Source organism: Polistes dominula, unplaced genomic scaffold (assembly GCF_049000335.1).
Source record: "Polistes dominula isolate Pdom_NZ unplaced genomic scaffold, Pdom_raw_medaka contig_24, whole genome shotgun sequence".
In the NCBI taxonomy this organism is placed as follows: domain Eukaryota; kingdom Metazoa; phylum Arthropoda; class Insecta; order Hymenoptera; family Vespidae; genus Polistes; species Polistes dominula.
The window spans coordinates 3,545,750-3,559,365 of record NW_028301150.1 but is presented as its reverse complement, the minus strand read 5'-3'; the positions used below and the strand labels follow the sequence as shown (position 1 = coordinate 3,559,365).

Sequence of the window (13,616 nt, the reverse complement as noted above, 5' to 3'; positions counted from 1 at the left end):
TAGCACACAACCGAGATAGATATTATTACCGATAAAAATGCTAACCACTTTATTTGCTTAATTTCTGTTAAAGGCCACGGACCAATAAATGGATTAGTAAGTAATTCATTAACGAACAAAGACAAAAAATATTTCTTACAAATAAAAGAAATTATCGAATGATTATTATACATAAATAGTTTTTTATTTCAATTGTTCGAATTATCGAATATCATTTGGTGCATTCTGAATCAATCAAAAGGAAAAGTACTTGTGATCGGGTTATGAATAACAATCAAAATGAAAGGAAAACGAGAAGCTGGAAGTATATTTATATGCATAAAAAGTAAAAGGAAGGAAAATTAACTATACAGGTGATCGATCAGACAAGGAATCGTTCCAATTGTTGGTACTTGTAAATTGGTGATTAAAATTCTCCAAGGCCAGGTCGAGACGGAGCTCTATTCAAGTAACTTTCGACAAGGATGGGTATCACGAGGATAAATTTTTGAGGTCGATAGGACGAATAAGATTGGTCGAGAAAAAGATTCAGCAGGCTGGAAATAGCGAGCGTGAAGGAGTTAAGATAAAGAAAAAGAAAGAAAAGAAGAAATAAGATGAACGAATGGAGATGGATGGACGGGTTAGGAGAATAAGTATTGTATGTATCTGTCTAATATACATATATGTGTGTGTGTATATATATATATGACCAAGAGAGAAAGAAAGATAGTGTTTGAAGAGAGAAAGAAAATAATACTGAGATGGAAGACGAAGTGGTGAGGTCGTACGATAAAGTAGAACATGCTCGAGACGCTGAGAGAGCGCAGAGGAACAATTGAATCAGCGAAATCAAGCTACGAAAGGAGTAGAAGGAGGATGAAGTGGAGAAAGAGGAGGAAGAGGTCGAAAAGAGTACCATGGCAATCATGACTCCTCGTGAATTTAAATGTTGTAAGTCTGGGATTTCTCTTGCGATACGGTGTACGTATCGTTGTGGTCGAGTGTTTCAGGGAAAGAGAGTGAAATAGAGAGTTACGAAGAAGAAAAGAAAAAAGATAAAGGAAGAAAGAAAGAAAGAAAGAAAGAAAGAAGAAAATTCAGGACGTAAGAAAAAGAAAAACAGCTACTCTACTACTACTTTTATTCCTACTACTACTATTATTACTACTACTACATTACTACTATGTATACATATATTACTAGTAGTAGAGTAAAGAATGGGTCAGCCGCGTAGAAAGTTGGACCGAGTGTTTCAAGGTTTTTTTTTCTTATTCTCTTTGTTTTCTTGAAAAATGTTCTACCCGACACTTCATTCTCGTGAAAACGTTTTCACGCGTGTAAGACAATTCCTTTTTGAATAATGATTAATTAATTCTATCATGATATTCGTTTATTTTGATATACCATTATTTGTTAATGTTACATTTATATAGCTTATTAAATTTATTTATATGAAGTAAAACCATATTAGATAAATATCATGTATAAAAAAATATAAAATTGGATTAAAGGTATAGTTTGCTATCAAGAAATATTCGTATCGTTTGGTGAAACGATGTCAAAGTTCAATAATAAAATTAATTTAAGAAAAGACCGCTTTCTCTTGTAGATGGAATAAAATTGGCACAGGATTTCGATCGACTAGTATCAACAAAAATATCTTTTATTTTTATTCGACGAAGATGATAGTAGAAGAAGAGTCCGAAGACTTCTCTTCGCATCTCTCTTTCTTTCTTTTTTTTTTTTTTGCACGAAGTCGAAGTTTCACACGTTATACTCTTTACGAAATATAGATATGTTCTTTGCAAGAGTGTGTCGAACAAATGCTCTAAGCTCTCTTTCTCTTTTTTCTTTCTTTCTTTCTTTTTTTTTTTTAACTCTCCATGCTTCGAGAAGAAATATTTAAGGATGTCGTAAGGCGGCAGGAAGTTCACGGAGAATGCGAATCTTCGAAAATTTTCCAAAGAACTTGAGAGAGACTTTGCTGGTATCGTGAAAGAATACAATTTTTCATTGTTTCTGATATTTTATATCTTTCCTTTTTTTTCTTTCTTAAGTTTCGCGAAAGAATGAAAGAATGAAAGAAAAAGAAACCAAATTAACATCGGTGAACGTTAAGTTACCAAATAAATTCATAATTGTATGATATATGGTATTTTTACGTCCAGTGTAAATTTATTTCCATCTGTTCGAATATTTGAATATCTTACCTAAGACCCTTGGAATTAACAATTCAGAAGATCTACAATTTCTCTGTTTATGCAAATACCTTTGGTTAAATCCTTAGGTATTTGCGTCATCCGAACTTCGCTTTATAATACAATAGACTCCTTATTGAATGTTAAACCTATCAGATTCGCAGGTGTTCATATTTTTATTCAATTAGAAACAATTCCTGTATTTTTAGATAAAACCTTCCAATGTGATGGGCTTGAGAAGATGGAAAAGGATTAAGAAAAGCAATGAAAAAAAACATCATTTAATTAAAAACTAATTAGTTGATAAGTTTATGATTAATTACTAACTCAGTGTATACTATATCCTGTATAAAACACTGTTAGTTAATTAATAAATTATTATATTATATTTTGTAAAATCGATTATAATTTGAAAATCAACTTAAAATAAATACATCTGTCATATTCTTTTATACCTTTACTGAATGCTGCTAATTTACCATTGAGACGAAGTATAATTCTGAATTAACAGACCGTTTGAATGAAAGGATAGCCAACTCGTAATATTTATTTCTAATTAACTACTTACTGCTTCGTTTGAATAACAAATTATTTTCTAATCAAATTAATTTTCTATTCTATCCTATTAATTGACGTTTCCTGTTTCATCATTCAGTATCAAATTAACGTTTCTTAACCTTTTCAGATTATTGTACATTTACATTTTAGTTAACATTACAACTAAACGATTTAAAATTCTTATCAATGATCTTACGGATACTTCCTGCAGTATCATAAAATCCTAATTGAATAAGTTTCATGTCTAAATAAGTAAAGATCAATTCTATCTAAAAGTTTCATACCCTGAACAATAACTGACCATCTTATAGGTCAAAGGATATAAAAAATCGTATAAAAAATCATGTCCTTATAAGATTATCGATTATTTTTTTTAGAAAATTTTCTCTTACCTTTTTTCCTCAATTTAATATTTTAATTTATAACATTTCACAAAGAAGATTGAAAAGAGTTTCCGTTCTTTTATTTCCCTTTTCTTTTATCCAATACTGTGTGGGGTCGAAATGCTTATTTCAAAGAAAGAAGATACCGAGAAATGCAGCATCTGAATCTCTTTTAACGGAATTGGATGGTTGCTCTCAAATTTTACGACGTTTCTCTGTCATCTCCCTTTTTTCCCTCTCTTCTCCCTTCTCCTCTTCTCCTCCCTGACTCCTAGCGCCAAAAATGTTACGTGAGATATCGACATCGACGAGATGGTCCTTTTGTGCTTCTTTTTTCTTTTTTTACTTCTACTTCTACTTCTACTTCTACTTCTACTTCTTCTTCTACTGCTCAAACTTTAAAATTTTCCATCTTTCTTTCTCACTCGTTATAAGATATCTATGAACGAGACACTTATGTAATATTCAAACAAATTTGAAACACAATTCCAGTTATATAAATTTTGACCCAATGGAAACTGTTTTCAAAATGTATTACATATCTACTTACTTTCAATGCAACAGTTTCAATAAAATATGAATTTTTAAATATTAATTTCTATTAATTTTTTCTTTTTAATAATTCATATGTAACAACTGGCATGAACTATTTATTAAATAACTGAAAGAATCGAATTGAATCAAGATGAATACATCTCATAGGCTTCCTAAGAATGTCAGCACTTTCCATGTCTTATCGATGTGGGCATTATTCGAACGTTATCGAAAGGGCTTCCGATACCGATCGAGTGCAATGTAAACCTCAAAGTTGCTTCGATGACTTAGTTAGATAGTATCTACTATTTTCAAGAGCGATAACATAATTATCTGAATATATAATATTATTCTTATCTTTGATCGGTCGTTTTAAATTGCTGTTACTCATACAATTTTGTGTTTTCTTTTTCTATATTTGCACAGAAAAATATTATATTATCTAAGTTATAATATAAATGGAAAAGAGATACAATGTGAATGATAGGTTGAGAATTCTATGAGAAAGTGATATACAATATCCCATATTACGTAGGTACTAGGCTCGACAAATGTATCGAAATAAATCGAATGGATTTGGGATGCTTTAGCGATATTTTTTCGTTTTCGTTTGCGAATAGATAAAAGGGAAAAAGCTTCGAGAACGTAAATATATATATATATTTTGCCAAGTAGAACATACGTAAATATCTACCTACGTGAAATATCAACGCCACGAAGAAAGAATGTTACTTTTCTCCAACGTTTTCTTTTCAATGACGAGCGATTGGTCGTTTCTCTTTTCTTTTTTTTTTGTTTGTTCTTTTTTTCTATTCTTTTGTCATCACTACAGTCTTGTTTCTTTGTACCATTTTCTATATTTCTCGTCCGAATCTAAAAAAGACGAGTGATTTTTACTTCTGTTTGGCAGAATGGTGAAATACTCGAACTAGTATTCTATGAAAGTCTATAAAATAGAGAGAAGGGACGAGAGAATGAGAAGAAGAGGAAGAGGAAGAAGAAGAGAGGAGAAAGAATTTCTCTTGGAGAAAAGTAAGAATTTTGTAAGAAGAAATAAGTTGCTATAGAGTTTTAAGTAGTACGAACAGAGGAGTACCTACGACTTTTCTAAGCTTTCATAAAGATTTATGAAAGAGAGAGAAAGAGAGATAGAGAAAGAAAGAAAGAAAGAGAGAGAGAGAGAGAGGGAGAGAGTCAATTGCTCGTTCCAATTTTCTTTTCACTGATATAGTTTCAAGAAGTCTAGATGAGTCTAAAATGTTTCCACGAGTTTTACGTTAGCAAATAAGCATGGCACTCGAATCGTGATAAACTTTTTGCTTTTGTTGTAAGATTAAAAAGAAAATTCCTTAAAAATAAATTATGATTATTTAACAAATTCTGCTAATGCATTCGAAAATATGAAATGTAAAAAAATGTAATAACTTTTCGAGATATTAAATTTCAAAATGTTTATAGAAACCACGATTATATTTTGTTGCAGAAATGAAATAACATGAGGGTATTAAAAAAATGATATTAGAGAAATATATTTTTAAAATATGATAAAAACTTGAAATAAGGTTGTATTAATCAACTTAAATTTAAATCTGGGACAAAATATAAAATTTTCCACTTATTCCCAAGAGTTATTAAATGAATTCAATAGGACAATTTGAACATTTTTATTCTACATCTAAAATGTATTAATCATAATTGTATGTGAAAGGTATTTGCAATAAATTAAAGATAAAATTGGCAGAATATATAAATAAATGAGAATAGAATAGTTGGTAAAGTTTGGTTGTCGGACAAATGAAATATTGTTTTCCTTTGGTAGTGTCTCTTCCCTTTCAGTCGTCTACAAAGCTAGTAAAACAAGGCTGGTGTCGACGCCGGACACCGGGGCTGGTTTAATAGCGAGAGTAAATCGAGAACAGGGGCGAGAACGCTAGTGTTTCCGAGCACACGGGCCCCATGCAACTCTCTCTCTTGGCACAGGGATTGTTACTAGCATTTCGGTCAGTTACCGGTGGCGTGCAAACGGTCTGCAATTACCTCGCTTTCTAATTTGCTTCTGGCTACCTGGAGCTCGATCTAATGATCAAATCACGTGACCCTGCTCGGTTAAAAGCAGAGGTTAAAGCAAACGTAGTATGACGCAACTGCCGTGAGATTTCTAAGCCCTTTCAAAAGCTTTTACAACACCATTGGAATTCCCTCTTCTCTTTAGGATCAAGACACGCTTACGTGATTCCTCTTTGTCAATCCTTTGAAAGTATTTTAGGTAAATGGATGTACTTAACAGTGATTCTAACACGATTCGATGCTATTTAGAAAAAATTCTTTATTACAATTGATTTATCGATTTTTATTTTATTTCATTAAATTGTCAATAATTCATATTTTTCTTTATTTTATTTTCTTTCGAATTGAGACATGTCAGAAAATAACTATATATATTTTAAGAAATTGATGATCTTTTACTGTAATCACACAATCGTAAAGTAATAACACAAGTGACAAGATTTGCCGAAGATATTTTTCTTTGGAAAAATAAGAAAATACAAAAGAAAAAAAGAAAAAAGTGCGAAAAGGAAAAATAAAGAAGATAAATTCTGTTTTCCTCGAGTAAAGCGTATCCTATGCGGAGTGGCAAAAGCGAGTCAGCCGTTCGTTTTTCGATGCTCGATCTTTCGACGTGGACATTGAAGTTTTACGGAGCGTGAACGAAATACGGCGGGTAGATCGGGCAAATTGAAAGGGAGTTTCATCGGAGAAGCGATATTACGGATTCTCTTTGGCCTGAACTCGTGGCAATGAATGAAGTTCGGTCAAGAGAAAGAACGAAAGAGGATGAGAAAGAGACAAAAAGAAACAGAGAGAGAAAGAGAGAGACAGGTGGGAGGAGAAATAGAAGGAATTTTTAGTTGAAGCTGCGACTCAGCCGAGCGGTCAAGCGGATTAACGGATCGCGAGGAAGGGGTGAGAGTCGAGAAAACGAGGATTGATAACGAAGAGTACCGCTTCCAATCAGAAAGGAAAACAGACTGGAATAAGAGCGGATGTTGCGAAATTCAGCAAAGCTTTCCTGAAGCGTTCATGTACGCTCGCTCGCTCACTCACTCGCTTCTTTGCTTGCTTGTTCCTTGAACAAACAAGTGGTCCATCTAAATTGTGTGGCTTCACTTCATCAAAGATACACCAACATAACATTACAATGTATATCTTTGAAAAAATAAATGAATCAATTAACGAGTATACTATTACATTTGATATGCTTATTGATTTATATTTTTGAAATATTATCAACGAATTTGATAAATTATTTATACAAAAAAATTAACAAATATTTATATAATAAATAAATATAAAAATATAATAAGGGTGTATATCGTCTGCATATTATATTTTGCAATCGGACAGGAAGATGGTGGGAGGAAGGAATTGTATTTGTAAATTTAAATCGAATAAAAGGAGAAATTTATCTTAGTTTGAAAATTATGTTTTAGAGAAAAAAAAGTGTGCTATAAATCATAAATTAATTTTCCTATAATGTTTTTTCTCATAAAGATCATTTATGTGATTATTTATAATTATCTAGAAAATACATGTCAGTGACCATGCAACGACGATCAAGGTTTAAAGATGAAAAGGAAACAGGATAAAATCTGTGCCGTGAACTTACAATAAAACTCTAGCTCGTGCCTACGTAAATCAACATAATTAACCACTTCGTTACATTTTATGGCTACGTTACCGTTCCCGCGTCGTTTATAACGACTCGTTTTCTATATTTCTTTCTCTCTTTTTTTCTTTTTTAGTCGGAGTTAGCATTTATAAAGAATAATTTACGTTCTTCCGTAAAATAAGTTACTACTATTGATGAAATGAAAATCCAATAAAAATTTTAATCACATTTTTTCATTTCATCTCGCGTTGATCTTAATAAAAATCTAATAACACAAAAATGTAATAAATACATAAATTGAGAAGATGAATTACGAAAATATTGCTGGAGATTATTAAAAATCTCTAGAATGATGAAATAATTGAAACGAATAATATATTCTAATAAAAATTCCAGCAATGTTAAAACAAACGTTAAGATTTCTATAAATCTTGAATAGAAATCAAACAATTTATTCTATTATATTTTAACAAAATCCTTTTAACGTTCTTACGAATGAATTATAAATTAAATTCTAAGCGGATTAAGGAAACCAGGTGCAAACAAGTGTATTATGGAAATAAAAGTACTTTACCAAGGATTATAAAAAGGTAGTCTATTAATATTGAATTAAAAGTAGTCCAATCAATGTCACAGATTAAATCAATCAATATTATAATATAGATAAGAAAAAATTCTTGAAAAAATAGTATTATCGATTAGTAAATATATTTATGATATTTCTGTATTAAATTGCAATCAATTTTCAATAATCGCTTACTTAAGAGCCAACATTTCTAATTGATTATCAGTTCGATTAGAAAGGAAATATATATTGCATGCGTTTAGGGAGATGGTCAGTAATAATAGCTGCTCTAACACCTGACGCATCTTCTATGCTTTAGGTAAAAGCCCAGGATCGGAATAGTATGGAAAATTAATGTATTTCCAAATGTGTTCGTTCAATAAGTACTCTTATAAATGATGTATTAATAAAATAAACCATTTTATATATTTAAAGAGTACTCGATTCAAAGAGATAGTAAAAGAAAGAGATATATTTAAAGGATTATATTTTTCAAATAAAATTTTTCCTATTTAATATTTATTCATATTTTTTCAAATTATTATTCCTATTTATCTAATTGAAAAATCTATCAAAGTTAATAACCAATAAATAAAACATCTCGCAAAGTTCATATGAGTTTGCGTTTCATTAATCAGTATCATTAATGATACGTAGAGCAAGGCATTATATTTCAACTTTGTATCATTAATCAAATAATTTATCATTCTACAGCGCATCAAATGATAATTTCATATAAATTTGAAAGCAAACTGAAATAAGTGATAATTTTCTCTCTCTATTTTTGTTTTATAAGAATAATTATTTATGCTGGTCGAATAGTCGTTTGCTTTGAAAAAGAGAGAGACGAATGGAGAATGACCGATGGGTGAATTAGAGAAAGAGAAAGAAAAATAGAGAGAGATACATATAAAGAGAAAGATAGTCAAGGAAATCGTGAAATATCATCGAGGACACGGAAAGGCCATAACGCGCGTTGCCTGTTCGTGGCACAGGTTAACTGCATCTGCTACCATGAAACAAACTGAATACTAATAACAAGGCGTTATGTGGCGTTGCTTCCATAATACAACATCGAGAATGCCAACTGTGCCTATTCTAACGTGCTAGACGACCAATACTATCATCCTTGTAAATTCAATATCAGAACTAGTTTACTTGGTTGATTTCAAATTTATCCAATATATTTAAATACATTAGTATCATTTTTTGTTCTATTATTTTTATGCCTATTCATTCCGAAACATTTTAACCAAGGATTGTACCAATTGTTGTTTTGTCAAACATGTCGTTTTGTTTTTTTAAAGGTTCCTATAATATAAAGCTTTTAACGTGAACATTAATGAAATTAAATAAGCTCGCAAAAGATTGGAGTTCATTAGTGAATAATACATTTCGCTTGTGAATTTAATTAACTAATTATCACATAATTAGGAATTTATCTACGAATATATCAGAATATTCATTTTCATTAATAAAATTGTTAATATTAAAAATTTCGTTTAATTAACTTCTTTTTCTTTTTTATATTTGGAAATTTTACTTACGACAAATTCAAGTTATTGACATTTGGAGGATAATAATGTCCAAGTTTACCTGTAACAAAAAAAAATTAAAATAATGTGTTAAAAATGAAAAAATTTTCTTTTTTTTTAATTTTAAAACATAATTAATCGAATTATTTAACTCTAAATCGTCGTTGGAAAAGCTTTTATGTAGCAGGACGAATAGGAACGTGGTAATGTCTCGCCGCATTAATCTGCCAACGGGCGATAAACGTAATTTCATCGTTACACCAGCATTAAACAGACAGTAGCAGCAACGTATGCATCATCAACATTTACATTCATCGTCCTATTAGATTATTAACGCGCGAAAGGATGCTTGGGATACTGACGGAGATCGTTGTTAGGTCATTCGTTACGTTAATTCGTTTGGAATCCCCACCCTTCCATCCCTCCAACCATTTCATCCTTCCAACATCATTTTAACGTCGCTATTCCCTTTCATTAACATACTGCATTTACATATGTGTGAATATCTTTGTGTAATATTGCAATATAAATGATATATTTTTGTTAATAATGTAAATGTTCATTAAATTGTTTTAATTAGACATATTTTCCATCGCTTACAATAATTTTCATTTCTTATCGTTGTTAATCGAATAAATTTCTGTTTGCGTATAATACGTTTTGTTTCTTTTTTTTTTTTTTTACGATACCTACCCAATTAACAACACGTAACTTGTAAGATATTTTACGATTTATGAAATGAATTTTCTATCGAAAAACCACGCTCACTTTTTTACGCTATAGATATGTAATATAAACAGAGAGTGGCTACTTCAGAGTTAACATCATCCAGAGTTATTTTTCACTATTCATCGGCTCGATATTTCCGGTCTCCAGTGAAAGGTAGGCTACTTGAACGAGATGCAACACGAAAGAAAATTCAACGAAACGAGCCTCTCGATCTCGCAATAGACTCCGATTCTCTACGAAGCGTCTAGCTTTCCGTTCAAGATTTTTCGTCAGAATTATTTTCGATTCGGATGAAAGCATTTCGATGAGTAGTGAGCCCACTACTCATAGAGCGTGGATTTCATGATGTTGTCGTTGGTTTCATCCTATTTGCTAACTCCTCAAATTATTTATGCGGGTCGAGATTCTATCATTTTCTTCCTTTTCTTCTGTTTCTTTTTCTTTCTTTTTTTATCTTTCTTTCCCTCGTTCTTTTATCGATACCGATATCATAACATTTATTTTGCTTATACTTGTTTATTTTTATGTTTTTTATCCAATCATCAAAACGATCAATTTCTTACGATCTATAAAAATTTATCCTTCCTTGTTTTATTTATTTTATTTTTTTATTTTTTTAAGAGTAATTTACGAAGTAGGTAACATTATTATCATTTAATCTTTATTACTGGTTTTATTGCGGTCATTAATTTGAAGATTTCGTACTATCTAGCGAATCGATGATGCGGAAAACGATTATGGTATTGTACTTGTTCTAGAATAGATACATCGATCCTATCCTTTGCTGATAAAACTACAGAAAATATATATTTTGTCATCCGTAAAATCGAGTAGTATCACTTCTTGTTTCTAGGATCTCTTTGGTAAACGATATGGTATATACAAGAAAAACAGAGAGAGAGAGAGAGAGAGAGAGAGAAGTAGGGGTTGGTGGCCGGGTCAGTGGCATCATTACCGTAGAAGAGGATATTCAGATAGTTTCAGAGTTTCGCCTTGGCGAAGTTTCCGAACGGCTCTCCATGTAATTAAGCTTCAAACCGGTATGAAACGAGCGAAAGCTTGCGTGCAAGTACACCTTCAACACGTATATACACACATACGTAAATATAATATATATATATATATATATATATATATATATATATATATATATATATATATATATATGTATATTGAGTAGGTTTACGAATACGTACATGTATCCACTGACCCGTATGTACACGTTTGGTATGAGTTGGTACATTGCAACGAACAGACGGAGATAGAAAAGAGAGAGAGAGAGAGAGAAGATGGACATGAAGAGGAAAACTAGACAGACATAGAACGAGAGATAGAGAGAGATAGGTAAAGAAAGATAAATGAGGAATATGTGAACACGGATGCTGCCATACGTGATTTATAATATTGTATGGGAATGTAAGTCGATCTCCAAGCAATGCAATTAATTTTCGACATTATTATAACTGACGACGAAGTTTGAGGAACAATTTGAGCGAATATTATTTATTTGGCTGATGTGATCTATTATAACAAAGTTTCATCGATTTCATTTTGATTAATAATTTTACATAATATTATTTCACGATGTATTAAAAACAAATTGGACGATAATGATATACAGTGTTGTTTTATTAAATTAGTTTAGATGTAAAATGAGAATGGTGTCATAGGTAGAACAAAATTGACTTCTCGGAATTCTCGTGAATGATAAGAGAGAGATCCTGATTCGTATAGAATTGATAACACGTGAAATTAGCGAGATAATTTAGATGGGTAATGAAGATACGCATTGAAGTAGGTATTCCAGTTAGAAGCATTGATCTTTGGAGAACAACATGCTTTAAGTCAGAAATCTTGAGAGAACTAAATAGTTAGTGAAGAAAAACCTTGACCTAATTTCTATTCGCATAGATTTTCTCAGATCGAGTTGATTTAATAGGAAAATCAAATTTGGAACTATTCGTAATCTTTGAGATATTAAATATCGTTTTCAAAGATTTGAAATGTTTTATTACCTTTTCTTTTTATTTCAGTTTAGTGTCTTCGTTGAACTTGCTTGCGAACACTTTCAACCATGAGAGAAAGAAGAAATAACAAAAAGAATACTAGACGAGTCGTGTTGAGGTCCTTACCTAAAAGTTAAGTTTCCTGCTCGGTCGAGTACAATTGCGAATTAAATCCCGCGTGACTGAATACTTTTTCTCTGTTCGATTCGCCTTGTTATAAGGAAGAAAAAAAAGATAGTCGGTGTTTCTTTGCGAAGAAGAAAAACCGACGACGACTGACCTTACGGATATTCTCTTTAAAGAGGACCTCTTGACCCGGAAGGAAAAAACGTACGTGTACTTACTAACACATTTATCTGAGAATTCGTTCAATGTAAATATAATGAAAATACTCTTGTCCGTTAAGAAAACATATCCTTATCTCTTATCTCTTTTTCTTTATATTTTCTTCTTCATATAATTTACGTAATATAAATCTTCTCAAATATTTTCCATTTAAAATTGATGATAATCCTTAATCGTTGAGTAAAAAATTATTAATACGTTCTTAAATTCTAGAGAAAACAAAAAAAAATATAAAAAATGAAAATCAAGACAAGAAACACATGTTAGACGTAAAAATTAATGGGATATTATAGAACCGAGAGATAGAAAGAAAGAGGAGTAGGGGTGATGAAAAAGGATAGGTATAGGTATATGAAAGGTAAATAGATTTAGCAAGTTGGTGTGAGAATAGATAAACAAAAGGAAGAAAAGGATAGAAAGAAAGGTATTGTGGGAAAACTGTAATGTGACGCGAAAGAACCAACGAAAGGTCATATTCTGCTTCATTAAAAGAAAAATAGAGAAAAAAAGGAAGAGAGTAAGTTGAAGAGAGAAAAAAATAAAGCCAAGAGACAGCGCTAATGATGTACGTTCGCGATAGACTCTGATGGTACAACAGATGGAAGAAAAGAACACTATTTTCCACCGCAAACAAGTTCACTAGCCGACAAACAGTCGACCGTACGTACGGTTGCAAACGCATCCAGAGTATCCTGTGTTTCACAACCCCTTCCTCATGTCCGCCATCTTTCTCTTTCACTCTATTTTCTTCTCTCTCTCTCTCTCTCTCTCTCTCTCTCTCGCTTGTTCCTCGTTTGCACTCCAGAAAGCTTTACGTAAATATGTCAACGTTTCGATCGTCGAAGAGTGCCCAGAGAAATTACGTAGCCTTGTATGTTGTTGAAATTCATTGTCTATTTGAAAATATGCTTCGAGTGATTCGAGTAATACAAAAAGTTAATTGTATTGGATAGATTGAAATGTCTACAAATTGATATGAATCTTTCAAATGCATGCAAATCTCACATTTTAATCTTTTTTTCTATTTCTTTTTATTACACATATCGACTTTTTAAAATTGACATCTTGATTTCAAATATTTGTTTCGTATACTTTCGATATTAATTTTCGA

General features: G+C 31.3%; 1 protein-coding gene across 6 annotated transcripts in view; it reads right to left on the bottom strand.

Moving 5' to 3' along the window:
* The window catches only part of LOC107065572 (zwei Ig domain protein zig-8), a 285,070-nt gene that overhangs the window by 143,454 nt on the left and 128,000 nt on the right, over positions 1-13,616 (bottom strand). The window contains exon 1 of one of the 6 annotated variants that reach the window (XM_015319417.2): positions 9,438-9,455. The exons of the other annotated variants lie outside the window; for them this stretch is intronic. The gene's annotated coding sequence lies outside the window, so the exon portion shown is untranslated. Of the gene's footprint in view, positions 1-9,437; positions 9,456-13,616 lie in introns of those variants that run through there. 6 annotated transcript variants of the gene reach the window in all.